Source organism: Crocuta crocuta, unplaced genomic scaffold, assembly GCF_008692635.1.
Source record: "Crocuta crocuta isolate KB4526 unplaced genomic scaffold, BGI_CrCroc_1.0 scaffold128, whole genome shotgun sequence".
Taxonomy (NCBI): Eukaryota; Metazoa; Chordata; class Mammalia; order Carnivora; family Hyaenidae; genus Crocuta; species Crocuta crocuta.
The window spans coordinates 517,867-532,832 of NW_027532232.1; the positions used below are offsets into that span (position 1 = coordinate 517,867).

At 42.5% G+C, this 14,966-nt stretch overlaps 1 protein-coding gene across 1 annotated transcript in view; it reads left to right on the plus strand.

The window, feature by feature from the left end:
- Positions 1 to 849: 849 nt before the first annotated feature.
- LOC144242955 (olfactory receptor-like protein OLF3) overlaps positions 850 to 14,966 on the plus strand; it is a 42,970-nt gene continuing 28,853 nt past the window's right edge. The window contains exons 1-2 of the mRNA XM_077777989.1: positions 850 to 898; positions 10,813 to 10,878. The gene's annotated coding sequence lies outside the window, so the exon portion shown is untranslated. The remainder of the gene's footprint in view (positions 899 to 10,812; positions 10,879 to 14,966) is intronic.

A 14,966-nucleotide genomic window follows, 5' to 3' on the forward strand; every position in this document is an offset into this window, starting at 1 on the left:
CAAACAAAACCCCACCACCCCTGTTTTATGTGCTGTGGATAGAAAAATAAACATCCCCACTAAGCTGGCTACCCATTGGACTACTGAAAAAGATCCTTTTTTTCTTTTTCTTTTTTTTTTTAATTGTTATGCATTATTGAAAGAGAGAGCGAGCGTGAGCAGGGGAGGGGCAGAAAAAGGGAGACACAGAATCTGAAGCAGGCTCCAGGCTCTGAGCTGTCAGCACAGAGCTGGATGAGGGGCTCGAACCCACAAATCGCAAGATCATGACCTGAGCCGAAGTCGGACGCTCACCGACTGAGCCACACAGGTGCCCCGAAAAAATCCTTAACAAATGGTGCAGTCTCCCAACGGGACTGATGACTTCTAATGGCAAGTGCAGCAAGGCTAAAGAAGTCAAACAAAAAGCCAGGTATGTAAACACCATGATTATGTGAGGTTTTGACTTGGGACACTGATGTAAATTCTATTTATAGCCTGTTTATTTTGTTCACCTAAAATATCATTTTTTTCACTACATTTTCCAACTAGCCATGGATGCTACTGATCTTTTCGTTTTTAAACTTATTAAACAAGATGTTAGCTCTTAAAGTGAAGAGATAATACCATGTTAAGGAAATATACTTGTATTTCTAGTGTGCCAAAATATATAAAATCTGGAAGGAACAAAGCGTCTTACTAAATTTCTTTTTTTTTATTGATCCAGTAGATTTTCAGATTTTAACTTCTTGCATTCATAGAATGTATGCACTCAATTATGGTAAGTTATGTTTCCATTAAGGCGTTAAAATTACTAATCCTTCCTTTTTTAGGAGTTTTGATCCTTTTTTTAAATGAACTTCATCTAATCAGCAGTCTTAGATTTTTATTCTGTGGAACCGTGGTCAGGAACATACTGGTAAGTGAACTACTCAAATAACTTTGAGTACAAAGTTTACATGTGTGCCATGTTTACATACGTTTTTGCAAGTTCAAAGTCATATCAGCATGGAGGCTCTGAGCACTCCTGCAGTAAATAATACTCCTTCAATTGATTTCATGCAACACTTTTCATATTCACTTAAAAAGGAAACGTTTTCCCCTGTGATGTTTATTAAAATATATGGGTCAGACTTCTTTGGAATACCAACTTTGGGACACATTGATCTGTGGATTTTTTTCATATACTGACTTTGCAAGGTTTTGTACCATAGCTGTGTTAACTTTATAAGATCTAGGAGGCATGGACAAACTTTTGCCAATATTTTCACGTATTTATGTTAAAATAACATTGTTTATGATTATAAAACTCCTGGATGTTTACTATAGAAAATGAAGAGAGTACCTGGACGGCCCAGTCAGTTGAGTGTTCAACTCTTGTTTTCAGCTCAGATCATGATCCCAGGGTTGTGGGATCAAGCCCCATGTCAGGCTTTATTCTAAGGAACTGAGCACAGAGCCTGCTTAAGATTCTCTGTGTGTGTGTCTGCGCTTCTCCCCCACTCTCATAAACATGTTCTCTCTGTCTCTCTAAAATAAATATTTTAAAAAATGCGGAGAGGTTCCTGGGTGTCTCAGTTGGTTAAGCATCTGACTCTTGATTTCAGCTCAGATCATGATCTCACTATTCATGCATTTGAGTCCCTGGTTGGGCTCTGTGCTGACAGTGAGAAGCCTGCTTGGGATTCTCTCTGTTCCACTCTTTGCCCCTCCCCCACTTGTGTGTGCCCTTTCTCCCTCAAAAATAAATTTAAAAAAAAGAAAATGAGGAAATACCAAAAACAATACAAAAATATCACCGATATATAATCCCAATATTAGAATAACTCTAGTTAACATTCTGATCAATTATTATATATCTGTATCTATATAGTATCTGTCTATATATGTACATATATTTAGGTATTTATAAAATTGGGATTATTTTGTATTTTGTATACACTTCCATGTTGTATTCTTTTACCCATGATTTACATCTTGAACATTTTACTATATACACATACATTGAAACATAGTTTTTTAATGGCTGTGTAACAACATCTTAACTCATTTACTGAAATTGTATTTGGTCATTTTCCATTTTGGAAATTAGATTGTTCCAGAACTGTGGTAGTCACAATAATTGTGTTAAAAATATCTATTTTACTTACCTCTTTTGTTTTTAATGTTTATCTTGAGAGAGAGAGAGAGAGAGAGAGACAGTGCATGAGCAGGGGAGGGGCCGAGAGAGGAGGGACACAGAATCCAAAGCAGGCTCCAGGCTCTGAGCTGTCAGCACAGAGCTCAACATGGGGCTTGAACTCATGAACTGTGAGATCATGACCTGAGCTGAAGTCGGATGCTCATCCAACTGAGCCACCCAGGCGCCCCTGTTTTATTTACCTCTTGATCTGCATTTCTGATTATAAGATGGATTCCTAGAAGGAGAATTGAAACAAGCAATTAGAGGGGTTTTGATACATAGTGACAAATTATACTGTATAAATGTTGTATACAGTTATACTCCCAGTCCCTGGAAATGCATGTACCGATCTGAACTTCTGATGCACTCGGTATCTTCTTTTCCAAACATTATGGAGAATCTGCACATGTTGACTGACATCCTTTTTGGTACAGATTAAAGTATGTGTAAGAGAACGGGTTTTTCTCTCCTTTTTTTTCCTTCCTGGATCGCCATCCATATAGAGCCCTCAGTGAGAGAGGGGCATATTTTCAAAATATAAGCCAAGGCGTGGGGAGTTTAGAAAGATTTACCAGCTTAAACTTAGTCCCTGCAGTTTATAAGTCCATATATCTTCTAGACAGTCCTTGCCGAGGTCAGTCTGGTGAGGATCTCACCACCTTTCCTTTTCCCTCCCATTACCCCTTCCCAATTCAGCCTCGGAATAAGTAGGGAAGCTGAATGGAACAAGAAAAATGGCTAGACGGGGCACAGAGGACTTGCGGTGGGCAGCTTGGGGAACGGCCCAAAGAGCTGGCAAAGAGGGAGAAGACCCAGGAAGAAAGTTTGCTGCTGGTTGCAGACACATGCTTAGGGTAGCCCTTGAGAAAATAGGATTAAAGCCCTGTGCTCATGGATGGAGTTTGAAAACAGGTTGAGTATAAAAAAGAAGTTGCTCCAAAATGTCTGCATGGTTTAGAATCTATCACATACACTTGCGATGAGACATGATTGGTCTTTCTCTGGGATTCTGAGTGTGTGTTGGATTGGACAGCACGAAGCCTGCCCTGTTGCTGTCTGTTGCCCTCCAGGGTTTCAATGCCATCAGGTCGTAGAGCTGAGCCAAGGGCATGGTTGCTAAACTGTTAGAAAAATAGTTTCAAGAAGCTGAAGTAGACCCTGAGAAAGTGGTAATGGTACCTAAAATGTGTTCTAGGGGAAGAGAGGATGCTGTGGTCTCATTTCTGTAAAAAAAAATTTTTAATGTTTATTTTTGAGAGAGAGAGAGAAAGAGAACATGAGTCAGGGAGGGTTAGAGAGAGAGGGAGACACAGGATCTGAAGCAGGCTCCAGGCTCCGAGCTGTCAGCACAGAGCCTGACATGTGTCTTGAACCCACGAACTGTGAGATCACAACCTCAGCCAAAGTCAGACGCTTATCTGACTGAGCCACCCAGGTGCCCCGTGGTCTCATTTCTAAAGATGAAGTCTGTAATTTAAAACTGATGGCTCAGTCACAGTCAGAGTTACTCTGTGTTGTGAAAGATGCCAGGTAGCTCATAGCAGGGTGGGGCATGTGTGCTGCTGGGAACAAGTCCATATCAATTAATGTATTTTGGGGGGAAAGTAGATTATTTTTGGAAGATGACATTAGATTGACGGGTAATAAGATAAATCCAAACAGAATGGGATTTGCTGGTTTCATTTCCAACATCCCGGGCTTTGGGGCTCTGATGGGAAACAGAAGAAGCCACACATCTATGTGGGATCACATCCATGTCTTTCCACCAAGTCTGGAAAGTCAAGGGTGGACATGAGGTGCAGAAAAGGCAGGGCCAAAGTAAGGAGGAGCTTAAACTATGGAGCAGATCCACTCGGAGGCTGAGAGACAAAGGACTTATGGCAGGTAGAATCCAAAGGTGATGCGTGAATTGGAAGCTGTGAAAGCGGTAACTCAGTGCATTATTGAGTGCTGGTCCTTGAGTCTTTGGAAAGGTAGAGAGGGCTGAGAAAATGCATGCCAGATTTCTGACTATCAGAGAATGAGTAAAAAGTTCTAATTATATAATGAGATTACAAAACGTTTTCTGTGAGGCAATAACAAAGACCCTGAAAATATGGGGCTGGTTCAGCCAAGCACAGGGTCAGGCTTGACTCCTGGCTCTTCTTACAAAAGCCACCTGAGAGCCGCCTGGAGCTGTTTGCTAGCAAACAGCTGTGTGACTGAAGTGGTGGACGGGGAAGGCAGCGCCAGGGAGAATTAGGAGACTCAGGACAGAGCAGCTGAGGCTGCATGGTGGACCCTAGCTCGCATCTCGGAGGATGACCACGAGCTGACANGCACAGAGCCCGACGCGGGGCTCGAACCCACGAACCGCGAGATCATGACCTAAGCGAAAGTCGGACGCTTAACCGACTAAGCCACCCAGGCGTCCCTATGGCTCTTCTCTTTTAAAGGCAGAGAGCCTTGAGACAGCAAACCCCACTTGGTCCTGGGGGCGGGAGGGGGGGGGTGAGGTGGAAAGGATGCGTCAACTTTCGTTATCTATGAAAACTCGATGGGCATGAAATCACCAGCTTCACTCTCCTAGAGGGACTACACTTCCATGTTGAAGTTAAACAATGTGTCTTAATGGCCAGTTGGGTGATTTTGATACAAACATGTTGGACATTTGAGTCAGAATCTTACCTGACTCATTACGGATCCCACAACCTCCCTGACCTTTGGAGACCCCGTGATCCCCCTGAAAGATTTGACAGTGCCCGCTCCAAAGAGTCACACGTGTTATATTTGTCATTGTTTTAGTCTTCTTCAGTCTTTCCTTCACCTTCAGACCTTGACATGTTTGACAACTACAGCCACTTACTTTGTACATCCTCAACTTGAATTTCTCTTGCTCTTTGCTCGTCATTAGTTTTAGGTTATGCATTTTGGCCAGAGTATCACAGAAGTGACGCCGGGTTCCTCATGCTATCAGATGTCACATGATTTCAACTTACTCCATTACAAATGATGTTCATGCTCATTACTTGATTGAAGTGATGTCTGCCAAGCAGTTTCTTTGGCAAAAGTCTCTCATATAGCTCCCCTGTAAGACAGGCCTCTGATGCTGTTCTAATTTAGTGCATTCATCTTATAACCCCATGAATTCACCTCTCTCACATGTAGGAGCGATGGCACATGCAAGACCACTGACCTGCTTTCTCAGTATTGGCACCATTCTCGTGCCACGTTAGCCTTTTTTCTTTGATTATTTAGAGCATTTCTCTTAGCTCCTTAAAAAATGTTTGTTTATTTTGAGAGAGAGAGGGAGAAAGAGAGAGCACTCATGCAAGAGAGGAAAAGGGTCAGAGAGAGAGGAAGAGAGAGAGAATCCCAAGCAGGTTCCTACCTGTCAGTGCAGAACCCGATGTGGGGCTCAGACTCACAAACCATGAGATCATGACCTGAGCCAAAATCAAGAGTCAGATGCTTAAGTGACTGAGCCACTCAGGTGCCCTTCTTAGTCTTATGCTGATGGGAGGGTAAGGAGAGGGGGATGGCGAAAGCGGATGGGAGAGGAAGGGCTGTGTCTGCATGTGCCATCATGAATCGAGCCTGCACCCAAGCCTGGGTGCCGAGTGTGTGAGTGCCAGCTGGTGGATGGCCCTTGCCTGTGCCCCCAACGTGTAGAACGGGTGGGCAGTGTGCTCAGCTCCAGGGGTCATGCAACGGAAAGAGCAGATGAAGGTGAGAACCCTGGGCAGTGGGCCTGTGCTCTGTGGTCAATTCCTTGTGTGACGCCAAGTAACCCTCGTTCTTCCCTGCACCTCACTTTGCATGTCATGGGAATGAAGAGAGACAGTTCCCTTTCCACACGGCTAAAGACAAAAGGAATGTGTCAGGACTGTGAAATTTTGAGATGAGGAATAAGGCACAAGAATAATACTCCCCAAGGGAAGTGTGGCCCCCTTTGGGCTCACAGAGTCTTTAGCTTCTAGTGCCTCAGGAGCTCACGAAGATCCACCATTCCAGCCGCACGCACTGCGTACCACGGTGCCCCAGAGAAGGTCTTCCTGCTCTCTCATCTGGAACTTGCATATTCTAGAAACTCTTAGAGGACAAAACTCCCCCGTCTGTGCTACTGTTTCAGCTCAAAACATGCTTAAAAGGAGGTTATCTCAGAGAAGTGATAAGGAGACAGATAAATAGCTTGGAGTTTGTAAAGTAGGAAAAGAGACTTAAAAGGAGAATTATTGTCCATAGAAGCCTCCTTCCTTCCTTCTGGGCTCCACTGGAGGCCCAAAGGCTGGAGCTTTGTGGTGGAGGTACCCCTGGTTCAAAAAGATTTATAGATGCAGCTTGTGGAGCCCCCAGGGTCTGGCAGTTTACAGAGCCATGTGAAAAGAAATGACAAAACCACTTAACAATCTTTTAGAACTCAGAATTGGATCCAGAAATGTACGACCAACTAATTAATCTTTGACAAAGCAGGAAAGAGATTCCAATGGAAAAAAGACAGCCTCTTTAACAGATGGGGCTGGGAGAAGTGGACAGCAACATGCAGAAGAATGAAACGACATCATTTTCTCACACCATACACAAAAATAAACACAAANCTTTTAGTCTTGCTAAATGTACTTTTTTTTTCCTTTTAAAGGATCAAATTCTTTCTTAGCTGTTGGTTCTAACACAGCTTTCTCACTAAAGTGCTACCAGTGACATTTTGCACAATCGGGGGCTGCTGGTTCCCAAAACCTGAAAATCATTGCCCAGGGGCTATGGGATTGAGGAGCAGAGAAGGGAAGGCAGGAGGTTGTTTTGCATTAAATTAATAAGAGCCCTGAGTGTTATATGTAAGTGATGAATCACTAAATTCTTTTCCCAAAATTATTACACTCTATGTTAACTAACTTGGATTTAAATTTTTAAAAATTAGCAAAAAGAACACCCCCCACCACCAAAATAATAAAATAAAATAAATTAGTGCGATTTGTAAAGCTGAGCTGCCTTCTAGGAATGGAAAGAATGAGTCATAGGCATGGCTTTCCAATAGCGTTAGGAGCAGTGTGCCCTTACATGCCCACAAAACTTCTCTTTCTGTTTTCAGCTGGGAGGGGCAGGGAGAAAATATTTCCTTTAGGCAAACTACCTAAAAACGACAAACCACATCTGTTCTTTCCAATGAGCTTGTCCAAGGCCAAGCAAGACAATCCGACTCTCCAGTGGCCGAAGGCATCAAGCAGCTTTCAAAGGCTGGTTAGAAAGAGACCACTGATATATTCAGCCCATAGCAGCTTCGCTAGCTATGCACACGGCTCACTGTGTTCCAGGGACTTGTTCTTACCGTAGGGCAAGCTAGGGGCCTGGCTTAGGGGGCTGGGAGTGAGGCAGGGTTGATATCTTTCCATTTCAAGGGTTATTTGAAAGCCTCTTTCTTTGGCAAGGACTCAATATCTAAAGGACAAAAAAAAACCACAAAAACAAAAACGAAAGTCTAAAGTTACATTTTTTTCCAAGAGGAATTTAAACATTTAGATAAACAAAAATAAATCTGCCATCAGCACAAGATCCAAAGGAAGCTACTCTTAACATTATTAAATATTTTCTGCCTTTTGAAACCTCTAGTTTTAAAAATGTGGCTGCATATTGTGCTGAAACAATCAAATCATTCAACAATTTAAAAAACTTTTTAGTTTGAAATAGTTACAGATCAACAGGGAGTTGTAAAAAAAGAACCAAACAAAAACGAACAGGGGATTCTTGTGTACCCTTCACCTAGTTTTCCCGAATAGTGACATCTTGCATAATTATAGTGCAGTGTCACGGTCAGGAAACAGACATTGGTACAAGCCACAGAGCTTGCTCAGATTTCATCAGTTTTATATGCACTCCGGTGTGTGTCTGTGTGTCTGTGTGTGTGTGTGTGTGTGTGTAGTTCTATGCCCTTGTATCACATGTGTAGATTTGTGTAAGCACCACAACCAAGGTATAGAACTGCTCTACCACCGCAAAGCTTCCCTTAAGCTACCCCTTTATAGCCATGCACCCTAACCTAACGGCATATCCTTATGATTCTGTACACTTTCTATGTGCAAGGCCCTGCTCTGGGCACCAGGAATACATCACTGAACAAACACGAGTCCCTGTTGTATTGAGAAGGGACGGAAAAGAAATTTTTTTTTTTAAAAATAAACATATATGTTAGGTGATGAGTGCAAAAAGTGAGACCCAAAAGAATAGATACAGAAGGTTCCACTTTAATGAACCGCAAGAATAGGAAGACTAATATCTATGCTGATAAAGGTCAGAAATTGGCTGCCTTTGTGGGAGTGTATTGGCTATAAAGGGGCACGAGGCACAAAGGGAGTTTCTAGAAATATTTTATATCTTGTTTGGGTGGAGGGTATATGGGTATATATGTCAAAACTCACAGCACGAAGCACTCACATCTATACATTTTATTGTATAAAAGTTAAGTCTCATTTTTAAAAAGTAATGTAGGGGCGCCTGGGTGGCTCAGTCAGTTAAGTGTCTGACTTTGACTCAGGTCATGATTATTAAGTTAGAATGTTCAGGATAATTAGTTATAGGCAAATGATGAGTAATTTGGTCAATATTTATATTCTAGAATCTAGAGGCTACAACTTCCAAATGTGTCCCGTTTTTGACCATGAAAATCAAGATGATGTGGTTTTTGTAAGGTAGTACCTAAACATATGCGTGTTTAAAGTGATAGTTAGGATGACTTAACTCATGAATGGACTTGCATTTTGACCTTAATTCTCCTTATAGGATATTCTTTAGTACCATGTTTCTCAAGCTGTGGATTAAAGGATTTAGCAGAGCTGACAAGCTGCAGAATTTATGTTCATTTCATTTTCATTCAGAAAACATAGGCACCTGGCTTTGCTATGTATAAAAATCAGCCCCATGGAAACAAGCATACCCAGCCAAGTTCAGATGAGACAAGAATGTAAAGAAAGATGTCTTTGGTATTTGGTGGGTCTCATTGCCAGGACAATGGTGATAATTAAGAAATTCCTTCTTCCTTTATTTATTCATTCCTTCATCAACTACTGATTGTGCATTTACATGTCCTATGTATTTTCTAGGAGCTGGTGATAGATCAGTGAGCGAAGCAGACTAAAATCTTCTTCCTCCTGGTGCTTACACCCTACTGAGAAGAGACATAATGAATATGATAATAAGAAAAGAACATATTAATTTTAAGGGGTGTTCTAAGATGATTAGTCTATAGGAAATAATAAAGTAGGAATATCAGTTGTGTGGAAGGAAGGAAGATCTTGGTTGTCTCAGAGAGAACGCCATATTTGGGCAGAACTTTGACGGAGATGGGGATGAGCCATGTGGGTATTTGGAGAAGAGGGTCTTGGTCAAGAGAGCAGCCCAGGTGGACATCTGTTAGGTAGAAAAGTGCCGAGCGTGGCCAGAGGATAGCAGGAACTGAGAGAAAGAGAGAGAGGAGGTCGAGCCATGAGGGAGGCAGTGGTGTGCACCAGCACCCAAGATAAGAACCAAGAACTCAAAGGATTTGCCAGCAAGCCTCAAGTTTATGCACAATTAAACAATGTCACTTTCACCTCCTAGATTTCAAATTCATTCCCACTGCGTGGCTCTCCTCCAGCCTGTTGTCCGTTCTCCCCAAGGACGGCCTCACCTCTGACCTGGTTGGCCCCAGATCTATTCCTGTATTGAACAACCCTTTCCCCACACTGCGGCCAGGCACCTATAATCATGGCCTTTTTGATCATGAGAGACTAAAGATTTCTATGGCCTATAAGTTTTGGTTTTACCCACCTATCCAGGCTCCTCTGGTAGCACACAGCTCTGTGATACCTCCCACAATCGGAGCTGTATAGAGATACTTCGCTTTCCCGGAAACTAAATTCTTGTTCTCTTCCCCCGTCCCCAGCGCACCCTCCCCACATATATCATATTAACTGCTGCCTATATTTTCAGTATCAGCTCACAGGCCCATTTTTCAGGAAAAACTTCCCTGCTGCCCGTCGCGTGGATGTACAGTTTGCCTATTATGGTTATTTTGCTGATTGTAATTGTGCCAGATCATTAAGGTTTATAGATGTACTTCCAGGAGTTTCTGTTCTTAGAAGAACTGGGGAGCTAAAACTGAATCTGCCCTTTAAAAATAGTATTTGAGGGGCCCTTGGGTGGCTCGGCGGGTTAAGCGTCCGACTTTGGCTCAGGTCACGATCCCACAGGTCATAGACTCTAGACCCCCCTCGGGCTTTGCGCTGAGAGCTCAGAGCCTGGAGCCTGCTTGGATTCTCTGTCTCCCTCTCTCTTTCTCTGCCCCTCCCCCGCTTGTGCCCTGTGTCTGTCTCTCAAAGTTAAGAATTAAAAAAAATTTTAATGGTCTTTGAATGTAATGCTAAAATGTTTCGCTTTCACTGTCATAAAGTATTGGCAGAAGTTGTGGGTTACTAATCCCAACGGTTTTTGAGAAGTGTTCTTAGATGCCAATGAACTTTAAAATCAGGGATAGTCAGAAAAATCCATACGATAAAAGGAAGGGAGGTGCGTCTCATTTCTTCAAAAGGGAAATAGAAAACCAGAAGCCTTTACAACTGGAAAGAAGTAGTTAGGGTGCTTTCATGATTTGAGGAACGGCATGTCTCTACAAACCTAACAAACTTCCCTCTGGGTTTCAGGTAGGGAAGAAGACCTGAGAGGATTGACGGAGAAGGAAACCCTAAAGATTTTCCCCGAGAATAAAGGTAGGAAAGCAAACCAAATACATCCTTTCAATTAGCTCTAAATGCTTAAGCGAGGAAAGCTGACCTTGGCAGGGACAGATGGCTGGCTTTGAGAGCTGTCCAGAGAGGCAATTGCTGACAGACAGTTTGAAGTGCTTTTCCTGATTCTCTGTGGTGAGTCATGCTTTTATAGGGCAAAGCTATCATCTTTGTGCAAAACAGGTGACCGTCGGAGAGCGAGTTGAGGTGAGTGCCTTGAAATTTCCAGAGTTAATCTTTGCGACCATTCTTTGGGGGGTCTCCTCCCTGTGGTTATAGTCGGAGCCAGGCTTTTAAAAGAAAAAGCAGATGAGCAAACAAAAATGAAAGCCCATTTTTCCCCCCTTCGTCTGTTAGGAGAGTGAAACAGAAAAGTGGAAAGAAGAAAAGACCCCACTCATTGTACTATTCCTATTATTTACCGAGTTTCCATATATGATCATCCAGTGATGATAGTTGTAAGCAGTAGAGGAAAAGTTGGGGTAATGTAAGCAGGAAACACAGTTATTAAAGGGTTCTAAATAGCTCACAAAAATCTCTGAAATCAGGTGTAGAGTTGACCAGCATCATGAAAAATGGTCAAAAATCATTCTGCAGAACTGGTCCCTTGCAGATACCCCGCAATCTTTCCTGGGCCCGGACAGATATCCCTAGTGCCCTGTTAGTCACTGCTGATTCTAGAAGCCTTATTTGCTCTGCCTCAAGGGCCGGCCTCAGCACATTTATTTCTTTTCTTTTTTTATTTTTAATTTTAAAAATGTTTGATTTATTTCGGAGAGAGAGACGGTGTGAGCAGGGGAGGGTCAGAGAGAGAGGGAGACACAGAATCTGAAACAGGCTCCAGGCTCTGCGCTAGCTGTCAGCACAGAGCCCAGTGTGGTGCTGGAACCCACGAACTGTGAGATCATGACCTGAGCCAAAGTCGGACGCTTAACCGACTGAGCCACTCAGGAGCCCCTCAGTACATTTATTTCTGGGCATTTCCTCCCTCTTTGTATCACAAGTCCTTGTCCCAAATCTGCCACAAAAGCACCTGAGTGAGAAGGCCTGGGTCACACCTTCTGTTCTTGCTGCAAGGGATGCTGGGAACATTTTAGCCTCCTGGGGACGGATACCTCAAATACAGAAGGAAGGTTTGGACACTGGCTGAAAAAAAAAAAAAACCATGACAGATCATTGCTTACATTTCGACAGCCCCACGTCAACGTATTTTCTTCTACCCGTGTTGACTCCATCCTTCCTCTAGAATGTCAAAGTCCTGTGTGGATAGTCTGCTACCTGTGCAAAACATGGGACACCATAAACACGGCCTGTAAACAACGGTAAGGGAAAGGACGTGGAAGAAGAAAATTAGTCAAAGATACAAATGCGCGCGGCAACAGCAAGGAGGGAATGCGTGAAGACGCTGTGCCCCATTTGTGTGACTGGTGTCTGGTCCCAGAGTGACTTTGTCCACCTGCATCCCATGATCCCTCTCCTCCCCCAGCTCCACAGCTTGTTTCCTTTCTTCACCCAGAGGGTCATCCAAATCTTCCTTCTGAGAAAGCGGGAATGTTGAGAGTGAGCCTCTGTTAAATTTCCGGTTTCCCCTTCTTCGCTGCATAGGCCGTATTTTTTCAGGGTGGCATTTTCTCAGCCAGTGCCAGTCCACTACATGCTAGTGAGCCGCCTGGAGACTGCGGCCGTTCCTAGTTAATAGATGCTTACGAAGGACATTCCGGACCCACAGGAGAAAGGAAAGAGCTGTTGATGCAGAGCAATGGAAGAGGAAATGCTACACTAAAGCCATTAAGAGGAAGCTCGTTTTAAAAGTTGAGCACTGAAAAATGTTTGAGAATAAAAATCTGATTCAGTATTGAATAACCACAGAGACATCCTTAAAATCTGTCTGTAAAACAAGCCCTTTTGGGAACAGTTGGGTATCCAAGGTTGCCTTGTTTCTCTTATGGACCCCAACATTTAATCTCTATGGGCCTTTAGGATAATTGGTCACCATGGATAGTGGTGCTTAAATTAATGTGCAAAATCTTACAACATCTATGAACACACAGATCTTTTAATCAAAAAAGCCTTGATTTATCTATTTTCTCCATGCGTATAAAGGCAAGTAAAGGATTTTGGTAGATTCTTAATCTTGAAATGAGGCATTTAAATCATTTTAATGATTTAAATGACTTGTGACTTGACAGGTCTAACCATGAGAAATGCTCCTGTCAGACTTACCTTTTGGAACCTGGATGTGACTGTTCTGTCTCTGGAAGAAAGAGCACCAGGTGCTGGTCATAGGTTAGAGCAGTTTCCCAACTATGATGCTATTGATGTTTTAGGCCATATAATACTTTGTCATAAGGGACTGTCCTGTCCAGTGTAGGGTTTTTGGTAGCATCCTTGGCCTCAACCCGCTAGACAACTAAATGTCCCCTGGCAGACAAAATTGCCCCTCCATTAAGAGCCTCTGGATTACAGCATATACAACAGACCAACACACAAGATATTGTTTCTCAGTGGGAGACATCCGGACTCTTAAACAGATTATTCTGAGTGATGTCTTGCGTGATGAGACTTGTGAGTCCTCAAGTATTAGAGCGTTTCCTTATTTCTTTTTATCAACAATACAAGTAAAATTGTGAGATTGAGTTCTTACAAGGAAAGGCAGGAAGCACTTGTCACATGTTAACTAATTTATTGCTCAATGTTACTCATGGGGGAAAGCACTTTTATTAGCCCTATTTCATAGACGAGGCACTGGAAACAGAGGTTAAGGAACATTGTTAAATCCACAGTGCCAGTGGGGATAAAGCCAAGATTTTGAAAATTGATTTTTTTAATTTTAATTTAAATTTTTAATTGAACTCACGACCCAGAGATCAAGACCTGAGCTGAGATGGAGAGTTGGCCACTTACCCGACTGAGCCACCCAGATGCTCTGGAAATTGATTTTTAAAGCATATTACATAAATAAAGAAATTAAAAAAATTTTTTTAAACTATGTAGGCTGGGGATGGCTGGCTGGCTTTGGTGGTGAAGCATGTGACTCTTGTTCTCGGGGTTGTGAGTTCGAGCCCTGTGTTGGGTGTAGAGACTACTTAAAATCTTAAAAGATACAAACAAACAAACAAAAACTGTGTATAAGTATGTTCTTTCTATCCCAGCTTTCTTGAAGGTTTTTATTAAGAAAGGATGCTGTATTTTGTCAAATGCTTTTTCTGCATCTGTTGATAGGATCATATGGTTCCTGTCTTTTCTTTTACTAATGTGATGTATCACATTGATTGATTTGCGAATATTGAACCAGCCCTGCAGACAGGAATGAATCCCACTTGATCATGGTGAATAATTCTTCTTATTTGCTATTGAATTCAGTTTGCTAGTATCTTGTTGAGAATTTTTGCATCCATATTCATCAGTGATACTTGGCCTGTAGTTCTCTTTTTTTACTGGGTCTCTGGTTTTAGAATCAAAGTAATGCTGGCTTCATAGAATGAGTCCAGAAGTTTTTCTTCCATTTCTAACTTTTGGAACAGTTTGAGAAGAATGGGTATTAACTCTGCTTTAAATGTCTGGTAGAATTCCCCAGGGAAGCCATCTGGTCCAGGACTCCTATTTGTTGGGAGATTTTTGATAACGAATTCAATGTCTTCACTAGTTATGGGTCTTTCAAATTTTCAGTTTGTTTCTGTTTGAGTGTTGGTAGTGTGTGTGTGTTTAAGAATTTGTCCACTTCTTCCAGGTTGTCCAGTTTGTTGGCATATAATTTTTCATAGTATTCCCTGATAGTTGCTTGTATTTATGAGGGACTGGTTATAATAACTTCATTTTCATTCATGATTTTGCCTATTTGGGTGCTCTCTCTTTTCTTTTGACAAGCCTGTCTAGAGGTTTATCGATTTTGTTTATTTTTTCAAAAAACCAACTCTCGATGGGGCTCCCGGGTGGCTTAGTCGGTTAAGCGTCTGACTTTCGCTTAGGTCATGGTCTCGCGGTTCGTGGGTTCGAGCCCCGCGTCGGGCTCTGTGCTGACTGCCAGCTCAGAGCCTGGAGCCTGTTTCGGAGTCTGTGACTCCCTCTCT